This window comes from Opisthocomus hoazin, chromosome 1 (genome assembly GCF_030867145.1).
Source record: "Opisthocomus hoazin isolate bOpiHoa1 chromosome 1, bOpiHoa1.hap1, whole genome shotgun sequence".
Lineage (NCBI taxonomy): Eukaryota > Metazoa > Chordata > Aves > Opisthocomiformes > Opisthocomidae > Opisthocomus > Opisthocomus hoazin.
In genome coordinates, this window is record NC_134414.1 from 61,375,171 (window position 1) to 61,395,030 (window position 19,860).

Genomic DNA, 19,860 nt, shown 5'->3' on the forward strand with positions numbered 1-19,860 from the left:
TCTGTTCTGTTCTATTCTATTCTATCCTATTCTATTCTATTCTATTCTATTCTATTCTATTCTATTCTATTCTATTCTATTCTATTCTATCTTACTAATATTTCCAGGATGCTGTAAAGATTGTGCTTCCAAACTGTTCATTTGGTTATTTTAAATTTCTTTTTGCAATCCTCTATTAGATCCCATTTTTTATTAAATTACACATGAGATTTCTGTTACCTTCACAGCTGATACCCTCCTCTCATCAGGTCACTTCAAACATGCAACTGGTGCTCAACCAGCCTCCATCATTGGTCTGCCTCCAATTCTTATTAGGAGTATCCTGGAGTAAACCTCTTTCAAATCTGCTGAAATGACATCTGCAAAGTAATAGCAAAATTGGCACCATCTATGCTATTCTCATGCTACATATTTTTATTGCCTATTATGCTTTTCAATTTTTGGTTCACTCCTTGTGAGTGCTTCTCTCCATTCTCCTATTATACTCAGTCTACATGCTTTCTTCTGTTCTGTTTTTTTCTCACAGTCTTTTTTTACAACACAGTCTTGATTTATGGCTAGAGTTCATGGTAATAATAGTAATTAAAAGAAAGAAAAATAAGGGACAACTGCAGGATTTGATGTAAAATAAATTGATATACTGTTAATAGGGAGAGACTTTTTGCAGGAAGTACTAGAAACTAGTTTGTATTTATTTCACATAACAACTTACAATTATGTACTTTAGATGGCCAATGAATATTTAAATGGTATTGCAATATTCTGGGTTAATTTTTCTCAGTGTTTTGGTTTCGGCTGCCGCCGGCAACAAAAGCGCCACGCGGCCGCCCCTCCCCCCGCCGGCGTGCGGAGGAGAATGAAAAGAAAGAGGCAGAAACTGGTGGGTCGGGATAAGGGCAGTTTAACAGAACAGCAAACAGAGGGAAACAGGAACAAGAACGATACAAATAAGGAGAAAACACAACAACGAACCGTACGACCCAGACAGCCGCTCTCCCGAAAACAGGACTGGCGCCGTGCCCCCCCCAAGCCGCGAGTGCCTTCCCGCCGCGCCGCCCCCCCCACCGGAACCCAGCGTGACGTCACATGGTATGGAATACCGGGCTCTGTTTGGCCAGGTGGGGTCAGCCCCCACCCCCCGGCTGTACCCCTTCCTGGAGTCCGGTGGAAATTAACCCTGTCCTGGCCAAACCCAGGACACTCAGTCAAAATATCTGCTGAATAATTTCACTGACAAGAAAAATAAAATAATGCAAAAATGAGTGTATGCAGATCCACCATCTTGAAAATGAGCATACAAGGTTAGAAGTGACCAGATGTTCCTTTGAACATGATATTTTGAAGAACATCACAAATTTATCATGTCCCTCATAGTTCCTGAAGGGGCAGTATCCACTCTGGCTGGTTGACAGTGAATTCATGATTTTATTCTATACAGCTCAGCTGTACTGTGTTATATTATTAGTAACTTTAAACTTATAGGAGATTTCTGTGTACATTAATATGTTGTGCAGCAAGCACTCCTTCAGTCAAGAAAAGTGTTATTTCTGAATTACCAATTTCCAATAACCGAATTCAGCAACCATGCTTATTAAATCAAAACTTTAGAAAAGAAAGTATAAAACCAATAGTCCATACAGATGAGAAGCATGTTTGTCAAGATTTGAATTGTTCAGATGTGAAAATCAGTGCAAGCTATACAACCACTCTTATATTGTACCTATAAAGGTATTTTCATAACAATATGATCTCACCAATTGCATGTTTTCTTTCTTCAGGGTAATAGTACTGGCTAATTTAAAATCATTTGTACAAGATGAAGATATAAATCCAAAAATGTTACATTTTGTAATGCAGAAGGAAAGATTGCATAACTGAACCTGCTTTACAGGGATGAGTTACTCCATCAAATTAGAGAGGGGGTTTTTCACCCCTCAAATTTTGGACAGGAAGGTTTCAAACCAATTTGAAGTTTTGGCACACAAGTCTGTGGGACTTAGATACCCAGATCATAGCTGGGTTATTTCTTGGAGTGGACAAACTGCTTTTCTCTGCATCTTATAAGCATGATTCAACTTTCAAATTTTTTTTCTAATTTGAAACAGGTAGATTCCTTCAGATGACATCTCCTGCTGTGTTATTGATCTTGATTAGAAATCCTTCTTTCCCTCTACTATTTTTCACAGGTATTTCTAATACCCATGAAAAGTCGCTTTGCAGTAGAGAAAAATTGTCAAATAACAGAATTCAGATGGCCTTTAAAGAAGGCAAAACAAGCCAATTCATTTATTTCACAAACCGCCTATGAACAATAATTCTGGCAGATGCAAACTGAAAAATCTAATGGGCTGTGAACGCAGGCAATTCTCCAAATCTAGGAGAAAAGGAGCTGATTTAGTCATGCTCTAAATAAAATCTTGCAAACTATTTTAAGCATTTCTTTAATAAGTCTCTTTTTATATACTATATTTATGCTATAATCTTGTTAACATAAAGTCATATCTCACAGTCAGAATATTGCAATGTCTAATTTAATGTATTAGAAAAAGAGATGTCAATGAAATAACTTTTGTCATCTGCTTACTGAACTGTGTGATAACTACAGCTAAATTCTTCGCTACACTCATTTACTTGTCTATCGGAAGATTTCTTTGCACTTACGCTGCTCTGATATCTGCGAATTCTTTAAGAAAACATGTGCAGCTGCATTCTCTAGGGAAAAATTATCAGTTTAAGATTCATCTGCTAAAAACTAAAGGTCCTCATTGATAGTGTCAGTATGTCCAATATATGATTCTAGATTACCATTTTCTAACATATCTTAACACTACAATCACTTTATAGCAATTGCAGTTACTCGTCCTTCTAAATGTTCATCATGAGCTAGCCACAAAATACAAGGGAGCAGCGTATGCCAGAAAGGCTGTGTTCCTGCAGACACCCTATTCCGGTGTGCCTGTTTCCTTCCTGCCTTCCCCAGCTCCATTCCCTGTCTCCCCAGCTGCAGGCTGGTCCGCAAAAGATACTGCTCCTGAGAGAAGTCCTTGTCAGGGAGTTGGGAAGATGGCTGGAGTCACTGGCCTTGTGGAAGATCAGTGCCTAGCCCTCTTTTATTTCACAAACCAGATTGCTCAGGTGGCTGCCCTTGTGCTCTTGTAGCACAGCTCGTCAGCTTTGCAGGGGCAGGGAACATTTTCAGCAAGCACATCGCGGCATAAGGTGGAAAAGAGGAGACCAGATGAAGTGTTGAGAACCACAGGGAGAGCAGGTTTTCCCTGTTGATTCATAAACAATTTAAGAGGATTTGCATATGCTCTATATTCTTCTACTGCTGTGGGCCTGTGAAACACCAGGAATATGACCTGTCCCCTCACTGACACGTTAACCTGTTGCAAAGAGTAACAAGCAAACAGATTGAGAGGAACATTCCAAGCAAATATTAAAATAGAGATCTTACATTTGGGGTAGGATGTTTGCTTTAGAGAAGCTTCAGATTTAATTAATTCCAATACCCTGAAATCAGACAGGAAATCACAAAACATCGACTTGGTATGTTTTGTGTCTTTGAGTCTGCCTGAGGCTTGTGCCTGGGGTTTTGAAAGATGCATGGAAATGTTAAACCACAGACCAGCAAAAGCAGTGAAACATTAATTCTAAAGAGCGTATGTGCTCTGTCTTTTTCTTTTCCAATGAGAGGTGTATTAAATTGAACTGTCCATACCAGTGTTCTGCAGTTCTTACCATAGTAACTAACCGCTGCTAACAACATTGAATATTCAAGGACATTCCTCTACTTCGAGGACTAAGTTGGGTAGTCTTAAGCTTCAATCATTCATGTTTTATAGAAAGAATGTTATGGAGAAAAAAAAGTAAGTTGCCAACCAAAAGAACAAACAGTCTTAATTCAAACTGATTCTTTGTGTGAATCCCTTTTTAGAGTTATAGTATTTCTTCTCTAGAAATAAATCTTTTTAATCTAAAATGTTTGGGTTTTTTCAGTTAATTTAAAATAAGTTCTTAAATGAACAAACAAATAAAAGAAAAAAAAACAAAAACAAGAAACAACCCTATGCTAAGATACAGAATGGAATCCCAAAATTTAGAATTTTCTAAAATCTTTCCATCTTGTACTTGGACTATTGGTATTATTTACTAAACTGCATGCATAGAAATTATGAACTTATCTGAAAATTATTCATAGGCTTACCTCCTAATGAAAAAGTAGTTTTTGAATTTTGTACAAGGGTATAAATAAAAAAAAGGCTAATGTAATATTTCTACCAGCTATCTTGCCCAGGGATCAAGCAATCATGGGAAGTGAAACCATTTTAAGAAGGAATTATCACAGTTGCTATATGTTCCATAAGAATGAGGACAACTGTCCCTTTCTGACATTGTCCTGCTGGGTGACAGAATATTGCATGATTCTGAAGTGCTGTGACTATTAAACTCTACAATCTCATTCTTACAGGTCACTGAAAACCCTTTGAGATGTTTTGTTATATTTCAGCCACAGATAAATGAAGCAGAAAATGACTGTGTTAGAGACCTGTCAATTAAAGAAGAAAAAAGTCTTCACCTTTTCTGCCCTTGTTTTGACAGATTTATTTTTGTTTCTCTAATAGAGGATTTTTTTTCCAATATTTAAAAGACTGAATAGAAAGCTTACATGTGAAAATGAAACCTCCCTGAACAAGGGAATAGAATTTCTGCTTAGTACAAGCATGTGAGGTTTGTTAAAATATGTTTTCAGTCCTCTCAGTAGTAATGTTTTACCTGTAAATTGTGTTGCCCAATGCATTAAGGAGCAAGGTACACGTGCTTTGTGCAGTTGCTTTGAATCCTTGGCATACAAGTAAGCATTTTAAAAAATGTACCTTGGGCCAGTATCCATCCACTGCTCATCTTACTGGGACATGCACAGTAGTACTAAACTACAGACCCCACATGAACTGCAAACAAAAAATACTTGTATAGATGGAAGATTCTCCTCTCCTCTCCTCTCCTCTCCTCTCCTCTCCTCTCCTCTCCTCTCCTCTCCTCTCCTCTCCTCTCCTCTCCTCTCCTCTCCTCTCTCAAATTTTGAGTCACTAATTTGTAACAGATTTTAAGCTATTTTTTAGTAAAAAACCCTGCAAAACAGGTATTGCTAGTGGACAAATTTTATTCATGTCTCTATAGATAATTAATTCCCATGAACCGCACAAGTAGTTCACAGTTCATTATTCATGTTCTATTGTTAATATAGAAAACCCCTATGCTTTCCAGCTTTCCAGCCTGGATGCATGGACTCGGGACTTAGGACCGAATGATTGTGGCCAGGGTACAGCTTCCTTCCTGATTCTGAGCACGGGTTTAGTATCCACTGTGTGGTATGATCTTTACACTGCTAAGTGCCATGACATTGACTGGTTTACCAGTTCCCTTCAAAGCGAAGAGGATTTTTGGCCCCAGGTTCATTATTATTTGCCATGTCTAAAGCTGAACATTCCTGGAAGTACTACTTCTAAGTCATCGTCCCTCTAGATAGCACTGCAGTCACAAGTTTATCCTCAAACAACTTCCTTTCTTGCAAAGTAAGGGTTGGCGGATACAAAACAGAGCTACTGCAAGGTAGTTTCCGTAGTTTCTTACCTGCTCTCCACTCTACAGTGCATCCCATGCATCACTGCACCAAAACTCAGCCTCACAAGAGACTGTAGGATTCATCAAAAGGAAGAAATACTCCTTTCCGTGTCTGATCATGTGTATTTTCTCATATACATTTGAAGATACGTGACACTTTGCAGGATTTAAAGATGAAAGTCTCACTAGAGAAGTTTCACTGAAAACATGAAGTACCAGTGACAGATTTTAGTTTGTTTTCAAGAAACAGAAACTAACTATAAGCAATATGTATATACACAGATTTATCTGTTTTCTTTCAAAAAACAGAACAGCAGAAAGAAACTGTTTCTTGCAACAGTCAGCTAGCTATTTCTCCTCACTTCAGCTCATTTCTGTCCCACTGAGGTTATGTGGGTCCATTATCTATACATATTCTGTATGAAGATATCTGTGTTCTGCATGTTTTTCTGTCAAAGAGTGAGGAAATCATTTAATAATACTGCCTAGAGCTTTCCATTTAAATTTTCATTGCACCTGGGAAAGCTGCTAAGTGAACTAACATTGACTTTCTGAGATAAAAATAAACCTGTAGTGCTTTAATTTTTTTGGCAAAGAACCAGCATTTCATACTTTTATCCTTTTGGTTTGTTACGGGCTATAACTCAACTTTAATGATCTGATTCAATAAAATGATAAAATCCTAGCTTCGTTTCAGCTTTTTTGCTTTTTAATAGCCAGATTTATTAGTTCATACACAGGTTTTCCCACTTGCAGGTCAGACACTGTCAAAGTGCTTAGACAAGGGTATGTGTTTGTTACATGGGCACAAGCGAATACATAGATTTCTATATATGAATTATCAAAAGACCAATGATTGTATCACTAGTGACATAGCAAGGTTCATGATTTTATCATTTGCAAAAGACTACCATATGGTCATCTGCCAGTTTTTCTGTTTGATTACCTCTTAGGTACTGTCACCTGTATATTTAGCGCAGAAAAAAGCAGCTTTATGAGAAGCAAAATGGATGGTCTGGGAATGCTGTTTGAGGAACTGCTGAACATTTATAAAGGTGTGAGGAAGGTGAAAGAGATAATTCATGTAAATATGATAGAAATAATGGAAATGTCTAATTTTTCAATCAAATATAAAAAACAGTAAAGAGGAAGAAGGCATGGAATAAACCTGTTTTGCAGTCACACTTCAGAGGGAAAGTGTAGTTGTTAAAATTTACTTCCTTCTTGACTCATTCTTTTCCTTTTCATCAAATTAGGGGTAGAACGGAAGGGCAGGAGCAGAGGGGAAGGGTCACTTTCCTCATTCTGCTGGTAATAGTCCTCCTAATGAAACCCAGAAGCCTGTTGGCCATCTTTGTCACAGGGGCACATTGCTGTCTCATATCTAACCTGGTGTCCAACAGGACCTTCTTTGCAAAGCTGCTTTCCACCTGTCAGTCCTCAATGTGTCCTTGCAAGCAGGACTTCACATTTACCAAGAGTGTCATCAAAAACTGGAACAGGTTTCCTAGAGAGGTGATCGATGCTCCAAGCCTGTCAGTGTTTAAGAGGCATTTGGACAATGCCCTTAACAATATGCTTTAACTTTTGATCAGCCCTGAGGTGGTCAGGCAGTTGGACTAGATGATTGTCCCTTCCAACAGAAATATTCTATTCTATTCTATCCTATCCTATTCTATTCTATGCTATGCTATGCTGTTCTGTTCTGTTCTGTTCCGTTTCGTTCCGCTCCATTCCACTCCATTCCATATCCTGTTGTTGAACTTCATGAGGTTCCTGTCAGCCCACTTCTCCAGCCTGTTGAGGTCCCTCTGAATGGTAGCACAAACAGCTGATGTATCAACCACGCCTGTCAGTTTTTGTATCACCTGCAAACTTGCAGAGAGTGCACTCTGTCCCTTCACTCAGGAAATTAATGAAGAAGTCAAATGTATTGGCCCCAGTATCAACTTGTGGAGCACACTCTGTCTACTGACCTCCACCTCGACTTCATGCCATCAGATGCAACCCTTTGAGCCCAGCAGTTCAGCCAGTTTTAATCCACCTCACCATCCACTTACCTAGTCTGTACCCCTATTCTGGCCTTTCAGATATAATCAAGTGGTTTCGCAATGACATCAGCTGGCTCCCTCCAAACCTGTGGGTGCCACCCATGAGGTCCCACGGACTTCTGTAGGTTGAGTTTGTTTAAATGTTCCCTGTCCTGATCCTCCTCTACTGAGGGTAAGTTCTTCCTTGCTCCAGACTTTCCCACTGGTCACAAAGGCCTGGGATTCCTAAGGCTCCTCTTACCAGTAAAAACCAAGGCAAAGAAGGCCTTGACTGTCTCAGGCTTTTCCAGGGCTTCTGTCTCCAAGTCCAATTCCCATTCAACAGTGATCACTCGGATTTCCTTTAGCTGCTGTAGAGATCTGTTCTATTGCCCTCCACGTCCCTTGCTGTGACCAAATCCAGATGGGCTTTGTCTTTCCCAACCTCATCCCTGCCTGCTCAGAGGTATATGCCTCCATATGCCTCTTGGGTCATCTGTCCCTGCTTCCAGTTTTTGAATGCTTCCTTTGGGGTTTTGAGTATAGTCAGGAGCTCCTTGTCCATCCATGCAGGCCCCATGCCTTTGGTTGACTTCCTGAACACAGAGATGAACCAGTCTTGAGCTCAGGGAAGGTGATCCTTGAAAATTAACAAGTTCTCCAGGATCCACCCACTTTCCAAGTCTATCTACCCTGTGATTCTTCCAAGCAGGTCTCTAGCCAAAGTCTGCTACACATCTAATCAGAATTTCTTTTTTCTGAAGCTTGTGTCCATTTTCTCCTGTCTTATCATTATCCATCTCCAAGAAGAGTCCGGTCCTTCTTCTCTTCAATTCTCAGTAGATAGTTGTTGACATTTCTCTTTTCTCCTGGCTGAACAAGCCCAGTTCCCTCATCTCAGCCTGTCCTTGTACCTTGTATGTTCTTCAGTTCCCTTACCCTCTTGATGGCCTACCTCTGGGCTCACTCCAGGATGTCACTGCTTTTCTTGTAGCAGAGAACAACAAACTGGACACAGCAGTCCAGATATTGTCTCACACGTGTCAAACAGAGAAGGAAAATCATCTACCTCAACCCACAGGCTGCACAGCCCAGTACATACTTGCCATTGCTTCTTGCAAAGCGAAGTATGAAGGTAAGTGAAGAGATACTGGTCCGTTCGGTAATATCCTTCCTCAGTAACTGTAGTTAACCAAGAAACAGGTAAATCACTCAGGCTCCAAGTAAAGAAAACTACCCATTTGCTTTATTACTTTTAAACTAAGAGAGACCTAGACCATAGTTACATGAGGGCAACATCAGGCAGGCCACATGCCAAAATCAGGGTGACACAACTGTCGTCAATTTTTCGTAGTGGGCTCTGGATCACAAGCTGCTCATAGGTCTCTAGTCAGGAAAGAGCTGCATAAAACACGGGCAGGACATCCTGTACTCTGCCAGATCAGCTAAGACCGTCATCAGAAGAGGTTTACGGTGATCTCCAGTGGCCTGCATCATGACTACACTTTGCCTCTCCGGATGGAGAGTTCCCTAGAGTTTACCTTTCTGGATATATTCCCATATTAAGGCAACTGCTAATGAGCAGTGTGATTTGCCAACTTTTAGAGGCTGTCTGATTTGGTGGACATCAGGATGCAGGGGATTTCTCCAGCATCGACCAGTTGGAACTGACTTTGATGGTCTCTAAGGCACAGGGGACAATTGGGGATATTTCAGACTAATTAGGAAAAAATGTGGTTGGTTAGTTGGTTGGTTGGTTCATGCCTGGTCCAAACCTATTTTGTACTGCCCTAGTGATTCAGCTATGCTCAGACTTTGTATTAATGTGCATGGAACCATAACCTTAGCCTCACTAGTACTTCCCCTGACCGTCTCCAGTGGGAAAACCGGCCTTCCTGGAGCTCTAGGGGCTAAAAATGTTTGCTTCTAATAGATACTTCTCTTTAGGCTTATCACCTTGCTTCACCTATGCTTTTGTCATATGAAGAAATTCTTTTGTACTGTGCTGAAGACTAATTCATCATATGTCAAGAGATCAGATCATATTTGCATTCCCAAGGGAAAAAAACTATGAAAGAAAAAGCTTAATGCAACAATTTGCAGTCATATAGTCAATACAGAGAGGGGCTATGTTGCTTCTGTTCTTAGAGTGAAACACTCCACTCCCCTGTCATTTCTGCTTCACAATATCCTGTTACTAAAACTTTCATAACCAGGGGCTGAGGGGGTGTTCCTCTTGACCTGTAAGTAACCTTTCAGCAGTGGTGATGTCTGCGGGAGCAAGGACTGTGCACCACTGAGTGTGTTTAATCTGCAGATGACAGAGTTAAACCCTAAAACCCAGTTTTCTGCAGCCGGTGGAAATCATGCCCTCAGCCCTTGCAGTCAGCACCTGCATTTTCAAAATTAGTAAACATTTTGAGATAGCTACACAGATATCAACTTGTGTGTCTAATATCTGTCTTTCCTTGAGTGGTATTTTATTTTTAGCGGGCTGTTCTCTTCTCTTTTACGAAATAGAATTTCAACACAGGACTCATAAAGACTCCCCATCTGACAGGTGCAGACACCTGTGCACTTACACATGCATTGATACATGTGCTTAACACATGTTATGCACACCGCATACAAATTTTTGTCATTTGAATATGAAACACAAAAGAACATCAGCAGCAAAGTCTCTCAATAGTTAGCTATTCTTGAACACAACATTAGGCTTTCCTGGCACTTGCTCATGGATAATCCTTGTCTACTTTGCAAGTGTATGAATTCTCCAGTAATTTCTCTCTATGTTTTTGTGCACACCCATTCTTTAATTTGAGGGAAGAAACAGGCTTTTTGGGGTCCATTTAACAGATTCCTATTTGAGGAACCAAGTGTTTGCAAGTCAGAATGGTTGATAGGTTCAATTCCCATTTCAAATTCAGAGTCAGCTTCATTCTTATTAAATAAGTATTGACATTCTACAGAGAAATTCTAATCAGAATGCTCCTGACAAAGGAAAGGAAATTGAGCGTAGAAGAGAGACTGTGTGAAAAAGATATTTAGTGCCTTGTCTTCTTCTGAAGAGGAATATCCTTTTTGGAGCTCTGAGCTTGATGTTCAAGACTCTATTCAAAGCAAAGTCTGCGAAAATAAATGCTTAAATTTTGAACACTTTTATAGCTCTCTAGGTTTTGTAGTAGTGATACACTTCAAACTACAGTGATTATTATAACTGCTGGAGCCACTAATGCTTATATGAGATTTAAGGCAAATCCTTAAATCTAATGTCCTTTTTCCCAGGAGGTTTGCATAAGACCTGGAATGTACCGGGAATTCTTGTTTAATACTGGAAGAAGATATAGGCAATTCACAGAGTGAGAAGGGACCTCTAAGACAACAGGATTTGGTCACGGAGGCAAGGTGCTGTAGAACTTGGACCTTGTGATGGGCAGAGTCCTGATCAGCCTCACCTATGTGCTTAGAGCAGGACGTTATTTCAGGCAACTTCCAAAGGTCCCTCCAAACCTAAATTTTTCCTTGATGCTATGAGAACCAGTGAAAATAAACCTAGAGTACAGAACCTAGCAGCTTCCAACTCTGCACACCTGGTTTGCATCCTGGCTCCATAACGAGGTAAATATTGGACATGTTTTACTCCTTCCTCCATTTCCTCCCTTTCCAGTTTCCATTTGTAAAAACCTGGCAAAAGCAGCGGTGTGACCCAACAAGTTTCAAGTTGTCAGGAACACAGAACTAAAAGGTTTGTTTAGTAGAACCAGATTTGTCCATTGACTGTTGTCTTAATGTAAAGTATTTCAGTCTTTCTATCTAAAGCACATGACAAATCACCTTCCCAGCGGTCCTGGCTACATGGTATTTGTAATCATGGTCAGAAGCAAAGAAGCTAAAAGACCAGAAAAATGCAAACTGTCACCCCGCCTCCCCCACCTCCAGAGGGCTTTATGAATGGACTTTTATGAATGTTGTTAGCTTTTCAGCTACAAGATATTTTAAATGATGGATGAACAAAAGCCTCATCTGTGCAAACACTGAGATGTTTGAACCCAGAGGAAGGTTCAATAATTAGTCATGCAGAATATTAGTAACGCCCTTTGGTCATATTCCAAGTTCCTCCTGGATTACAACACAGTGTCACAAATCATCAGCTGCTGCGACTGGTATTTTCACAGAAGAAGAGCTTGATGGTGGTAGTACTGAAGCTTGGGATGATATTTAACTCTGCTTCTTCCCTAAAATCTGGTGCTATAAAGTGAGCATTTGATTCAGCAAAGAGCTTTTTCTGCTTATACTGTAAGAAAATGAACTCTTTTTTTCCTCTTGCGTTTCCAGTCCCATCGTCCCTACAGAACTGTGTTCAGCAATCAAAAGTGGAATAGCTTTCTACTGTTTGTGTTATCAGCATGACTATGAACACTTAAACATGCAGAGCCTTCTCTGTTATAGCTTCAAACAAGTATTAGGCGGACCTTTCCAGCCCCAGTGTGGGCCCTAGGCAACATGGACAGAGGTAAATGAGGGCAGGGTTTGAAAGCAATGTTTCGTCTTTCCCAGTTGTACCCAAAGGAAGCATTTGCCCAGCAGAAAGGTTTTCAGATGATATTGGGCATGGAAGAAACAGCATAATTTAGTTTCCAGACTGCTGGGAGGTTTGTAGAACAGACGCTTAGGTAAAAATGACCTTTCATTCACAAGTGAAGAAAATTTCATCTGGAAATCATTGAGATATAGCAAATGTGTAACTTTATGCTACCATTTTTTGCAAAAGCACTTTTGAAGTAGGACTGCGGTTTAAGTCATTCAGTCTCAAATAGAATTGGACTGTAGGCACAGTATGCAGATAGAGATTATATAAAGAGCAGTAGAAAAAAAATGAAATGTCTTTCTCTTCAGCTTTAAGGTTCTGCAATAACTAGCAGGTTTCGCAGTGATTATTACTGACAGCAAAGGCCCGTTTGGCGTTAAAGATACCAAATCAGCGCTGCACATTACTCAAAAAAAAGTCCTATTCACCTGACATTCTACCTTTAAACTGGCTCATTGTGCACTTAGTATCACTTCAAGACTGAAAAAAGCAGTTTGGGCAGACAGGTTTAAAATGGAACTCAGTCAAGCACACTTTCCTGGATAAATCAGGCTAACTTCAATGCACACATAGCTGAAATCTCCTGTGATTAAATATTGGCTCTGTATGGCAAGGCATTCTGTCTGTGACTCCAATTGTCTGTTTTAAAACACAGCCCTCCTGCAGAAAAAGGATTATTTAGCTAGCTAAATAAAGTGCTTGTTGAAAATCCAAAGAAATAATTTGTGTGATAAATAAGGTTGTTTATTACCAAGCTAGGATGATTATAGCTATTTTATGAAATTTTAATTACATTATGTGGCTGCTCAAATATTGGTTTTGAACATTAATCAAGTTACTTGGGAAGCATTTCACAGAAGGGAAAATAAAAATGAAATGGCTTATTTACTTATCCCAATGTATTAAAAACAAAATTCAGCAGGGAAATCATGAAAAAGCCATCAGGGACAAAGTACTGCCGAAGAGTGTTCATAGTCAATAGAAGTCTGAAATATATTTTCATTTGAATGATTCACCAGCACTTACTTGGTAGTATCTCCATGCTCCAGACAACACAGTATACTTAAAAGGCCATGTGTATAATTTTATAGATAAGTTTATAGCCTGAAGCATTCAGATATTTTATGTGTTTAGGAAACCATAAGATATTCTCATGTTACTAGATAAACAAGATGTCTACCAATTTTGTTATTCAATACATAAAGCTATTTATGAGTTCTGAAAAGTCAAAAAAAATTCTTGGTCAGAAAGAGAGTTTGCAGTGAGGAAAGGTGAATAGAAGTCTGCATCAGTGAGACAGATATGGATTGACACTGAGCTGATGTGACAGGACCCACGTTTTGCCATTGCATATGTTTCCCATCTCAGTGATTTATTTCCTGTGGTAAATTGCACAGGACAGAGACGTTGCCATATTTCTGTTGCATTATTTCATTTTATGTTTTTATTAGCCTTCAGAAATATTTCAGATTTGTATTAATGTTGCTGTCTGGAATAGCAATTCCAGGGCATTATCTGTGCATACAGCTTTATTACACAAGGATCAGCACTGGTGGTGGCAAAGCCTCCTGATGGCACTTCATCGTTTACATCCATGAACTCACCGCTGTATTCAACAGAGCCCTTTAAAGGGATGCAGGAAGCATCTCTTCTGTATTGCGTGATGAAAGAGGGTACTAAATGTGACCTAGCTCTGCTTTTCCCTTATCCACAAGTGGAGTGACATGGCAAAAAGAATCCTTTCCTCTTCCTTTTCTGCCTTGCAGAAGCGGAATGAAGGCCCAGCAGACTTCTGCCCAGTCAGCTCAGGAGCTGCGGCTTACCGGTTTCCTCAGGCCCAGAAGAAAGAGGGAAAGGACAAAAATGAGACGGGAGATGCTATTTTGCATTTCTGTCCAGCTGTATGAAAAATGCATGCCTTGCATCTTGAAGGTGATGCAGTGGTACACATGTTATTCACTCATCAGGAGCCCCAAAAGCTGTTGCTTTCCTCCGTTACCTTCACATCTCACCCTTGGATGCCCTTTTCCAGCCAAGGAGTTTCTTCCATTTAGAAACTCTTCAGTACGATATTGTTTATACTAAAGGATGGGATAACACAAAGCACAGTCAAAAATGCAGCTAATCACTTCACAGTATTTTGATTTTAACTTAAAAGAGCAGTGTTCAGCTTTCCTGTATAACTAGCTATGCAAAGGTGATTGTGGGTCACCAAAGGTGATGAGAAAACTAAAAATAAGGAAAGTACCATGAATTTTCTTGCACGATAACATCTAAACTTTATCAAAGTTATTTCTTAAGGCACGTCTGTAATTTTACTTCAAACTAGTTGATATTTGTATGCAAATAGTATCTTTTAATGAAGACATTATAACACTACATTGGACTCTTTGGCAATGAGAATTCCCCATTATTAAAATCATCGTTCTGCAGCCTTTAGTGTAATTCAGTATTGTTCCCAAAAGCATTTTACTTGTGTTGTTCTATATATATCCTCTCAAGATAAAATATTTCAATACATTGATAATAACATCAATACTAATATCTGATATGTTTTCTGGTATGTCTTTTCACTTCTGACAATACAAAATGTCTAAGAAGAATAAAAACAAAGTAGAACAATCTGGAGTTCAGATAATCAAATAAAACTTTGAATCTGAATATTTTTCTTACAACAAAGGATAAAATGGTGTGAAAGAACAAGGGAGGACCTAGGTACACTAAGCATGTTTTAAACAGCCACTGAACCCAGAAACCCCTGGCTATTTATTCTCTATCCAAAGGCTGATTGTCAATTGTCTATTTATCCAGATCAAGATATTATTTGGATCACCTCAAAACTGCTGCCCAAGGTTGCATTGCATTTTCATTAAATATCAGCTCAGATTTTCTCTACTGTTAAACATAGTGGTATTCAGGATTGGACATTTGTATCACCAAAGCATGAGTATAGTCTAACTATACAGTGCGGATAGTGTGTATATGAATCTCCAAAGTCATAAATTAATTTTGCGTCTAATTTGTAGAAATTGCCTTAAACTGGCTTTACAAATATTCATCCTTCCTAAGAAGCCTTACCTAGCTTTAACAACAAAGAAAAAGAAAAACTATTTTGTGCCCATCTATTCAAGTTTGTCTCCTCAGTGGAATTTTAGCTCCCTATATGAATGTTTGGATTCAGTGAGAGCCAACAAAATTTACTTGTTTTTATTGGCTTAGTTTCAGTCCGAACTGTTTACTTGTTGAGCAAACTCCCATACTTACCTGAAGTATGATTCCAAGAGGAGAAAAAGTTTTGAGCTCTTATGTGTACGTGTGTTTCAGCTTTCCAGCTAGCTATTTAGCCAAAATGAAGTATGGTAAATCTTACAAGGAACACAGTAAAATAGACTTTACGGTAAAGACTGCTGAGGGCTATGCAGCATTTCATAACTTCTGAAGACACCATTAGAGATAGTACTTGTTCCGTTGCATTTCACCTGGGGATGTCTTAAATTGACTTTGAATAATGGGAGATGAAGGGAAAAGAGAGACTTTAAAAGACAATTTAATTTTCAAGGCAAGGACCATCCAGGTCCAAGGACATCCATATTTCTGTATTTTGTACTTTTAAAAGTTCATCTGAATAAGAACTGAGGAAGAATATTTTATGTTCATATAATTATGTAATTATTTTATTTTATAACACCTTTCATTCTAAAGAATCATGTGACACTTCAATATCCCTGTAAGGGAACTGGGATATACTTTGCTGAAGGATACCAGAGTATAGCTGGAGAGCAAATAGCTTTTTGTCAAGTCAAAGTTTCAGGTTTTAAAAAACTGTTTCCCCAGTCTTTTCCTCTCATTAGGTTACTGACCAGTGAACTCGAATGAATGAGAAAGACTCTGTTTGATTCATGTTATGTGTACTTTAGCCTAAACCTTCTTCATCCAAAAAAAAACTCATAACCGAATGTTTATTCACTACTCTGAGAGGAAAGGAAAGGAATTTGCAGCCTATCCTGTTGGAACTATTCCACCTTGGATAAGTAATGAGCCCTTCCCTTGAAAAGGCACTTAGCCTTTGCTTCCTCTAGTAGCCCAAGACTGTAACTGCTGAGAGAATTAATCTATCTTACACTTTCTCTGCACTATTGAGCATTAAACTGTACATATTAATTAGAAAAAAAAAATCAACAAAAGAGAGGTTGTCAGAGTTGATTGGGAAGAGGAGGAATCCCTCACTCCCTTCTCTTGCTCTTCTTTTGATGTAAAACCTAATCTTTGACTTCAAAATATTGTTCCTAAAACTGGTTTATCAGTGTGGTGGGTTGACCCTGGCCAGCGACTAACCACCCACCCAGTTGCTCATCCACTCATCCCGCACCAGGCTGGGGCAGACAGTTCGAAGAGCAAAAGAAAGAAAACGTTTTGGTCAAGATAAAGACAATTTTAAAAGTGAAGAAAAGAAAAAAACACAAAGGATGAAAAGACAATCACAAGCCCACAAGCAGACTGATGCCCAGCCAGTCTCTGAATACTTTTAAGGTCAGCTGTCCTGACTGAGTCCCCTCCCAGTCTCCTGCCCACCCCCAGTTTACTGGTTGGGGAGGCAACACGAGAAACAGAGAAAGTCTCAATGCTGTGCAGGCACTGTTTAGCAATAGCTGAAAATGGTGTGTTAGCAATGCTGTTTTAGTCTCAAATCCAAAACACAGCATCATATGCGCTACTGTGAAGAAACTTAACTCCGTCCCAGCCAGATCCAGTATAATCAGCTAAAGCAAGAGATCTCAGTTTTGATAATTCATCATTTCCTAATGGAAAATCTGGTTTACTGGAAAAATTCCCAAATTCGCAACCAGCTGTATACTAATACATCTGTTCTAAACAGTTCCATGTACATGAGAACGAACCTTGATTTTGTTCCAAGGAAACCACATAAACTAAAGTGGGTGGAACTTAATTTATTCACTTTGTAGTGACAAAATTGCTCAGCTGAGTTCACTTAGATTGAAAATTATCATACCCTAGAATATAGGTTTCCAAAATTTGTAGGCCATGCTACTAAAATACGTCCTTCAGTATGTTTCTCATGGTATTGTATTCTCAATAAATGGACATGAAAACTAAGGAAAAAAACAAGCAAAATCTAAAACCATAGGAAGAAATGCATTTAAATGCATTTAAATTAGTATGTTGCTCATCTTGCCAGGGCATTTTGATAATTTCCTATCCTTCCGTTATTTTTTGTTATGATCTTCATTATATAACTCAGTGTTCTGCAGACTTAGTGCGATCAGCATGTAAATCAGCATGTAGCATATTCTTTTAGTAACTATATTACAGAAAATATTTTTTAAAGAAAACAAAAAAGCAAAAAAATTCCCTCATGCTCAAAGAGCTCCAGGAGTTTACAAAGGCAATGTACTATAAATAAGAAATAGGCACCAGATGTAGAAAAGAAGCTGGAAACAGCATTTTCAAATAAGTGATATGGAGCAATATAAGGAGAGATAATGTGCCACAATACCTAAACTGGAATTAACATTAAAGGAGCTACAGTAACATTCAGATCAGGGAAAGGTCAAATTTATAGCTGCTCTTTGGGCTATACTTAGAGATTTGGAAGCCAGTAGAGTTACACTTTTGTAAAACCAATGTGAAAGGGGATCACGTTACACAGAATATGTAAGTAATTAAGCAGCTTCAATAGCAAAACAGAGCAGAGCCCCCATCCTCCTTAATCTCAAAGATGGTCATTTTAATTCCTCATGGTTTCACTCTGGATCCGTCTTCTCCTTCTCTTACCTTAACCTGGGGCATTCCCTATGTTTCATTTGCCTTTCACAAGAGTCCTGTGCACTGCATCTTCACTCTGTGCATTTGCTGAAAGACACAACTTGTCTTAGTTGTTCAGATATTTGAATCACAGAGTTGTTGTTGTTGAATCTAATGCACTTGTGCTGTTTGCTTTGCCTCCCTTTGGATTTTGAATAAGATCTTCAAGCATCTCCATACAACTGGGTATGGTCTCAGTCCCATTAGAATTCAGTAGAAGGAAAGCACTTCTGTATCTAAAGATGTTTTGTAAGTGATATTCCTTTTTAAGCTATTTTCAAAAATTGTGTGATGCCTCTGAGATGGAAGAGCTGTGAGCCATGATGACTTACTTCCTAGGCTAGATTTTTATCATTAGGCTAATGAAATATACTAATGTAACAATAAAAACAAGGAGAAGTTTTCAAACACTTTTGAGTCCTACACTATAGAGCCAAATAAATTGAAATAGTGCTTAGCCTGGAGAAAAATCTTCTTTGACATTTTCTCTCAGTTGGTTTAGACATCCTAGCATCCCACTGATATGACAAACCTGGACATCGTTGCCTCTCCTGTTTCACATTTAGAGGGTCTCAGATGCCTAAATCAACATTTTGAATTCTGCTCCAGAATCAGCACTTTGGTTTGACATTCAAATCACTTCCACTTTGTTCTCCTGTGAAGTAGCCTCATTTCCACCTAGAAGTTGTCTATTCTGAAGTATCTGTTATCTATTTCAACATCCTCTCCGAGCTGCTTTTCAAGTAGAAGAGTCATTGTATTTCCTTGAAGCAATTTTTTAACAGAAATTGCTTTTAAATTTTTCTTGATTATTCTGTGAAACTTTATTGACAAAAAGAAACATTGATCTAGTGTGCCTAAAATATTTGGTTTTGAGAATATTTTAGTTCAAGATGAACAAATTCAAAGAGTGGAAAGGGTAGCATGTAGGAAAAAGGAGACATGCAAGGACAGAGAGGATGAATTGAGATTCGAATTAGAGTAGTTGTCCTATTTACTAATTCCATTCCAAATTGTGAATGTTTCTTGAAGAACGTAATAAATTTTCATATGTCATTGTATTTGCTCCATTTCTCTAAACAAGAAGGTGGAAGGAAATTAAAAGAGGATTATAGCTTATGATAAAGCAGAAAAAAATTTAAGACCATTGTGCCCAGTCATATGTTAAAAATTCATATTTGATCCTGCAAGTTCTGTGGCATATTGACAGCTATTAGACAACCTTATTTCAAGAAAATGGGCAAAAATTTGAACAAAATGGTCTTAACAGCTTTTTATGTCACCCTAAGCTTCTAAACACTTTCCAAATGTTCTATCATGGTGAGTTCTTATGGCTTCAAATTTGAAGGGGCTTTGAGTGCTGAATTCCACGCTCCTTGTTATTTCAGATTGTGTTCTGTGTTGCAACTTGTAGGGTCTTTTATTGATAATAAGGACCTGTTCCATGTAGATTTAATACAAGAATCAACTCAGTATTAGTTAGTCAATTGTCAATGAAACTAGAATTAAGAGAATCTTGGCTTATACAATAACAACTTGCTTGTATCTTCTTCCAAAATAAGATTTACTGTGAAGATAAAAGGACAGTGTTTTATGCCACTAGAATTTCTATGGAAAACTCAGTTTTCCACATAGTAAGGGGTTTTTTGTTTCCCTGCCTTCCCATAACTGAAGTTACAGGCACTTGAATTTTTCTTCTATCATAACTTCACTACTTCTTATAGCTCAGTTCAGGGATGTGTTTGGTATTTATAACTATACTACTTAATGTGTGTTAAATTTAAATGTATTTTC

The 19,860-nt window shown here is 38.6% G+C and overlaps 1 protein-coding gene across 2 annotated transcripts in view; it reads left to right on the forward strand.

Moving 5' to 3' along the window:
* GPC6 (glypican 6) overlaps window positions 1-19,860 on the forward strand; it is a 797,396-nt gene that overhangs the window by 506,167 nt on the left and 271,369 nt on the right. The window lies entirely within an intron of this gene.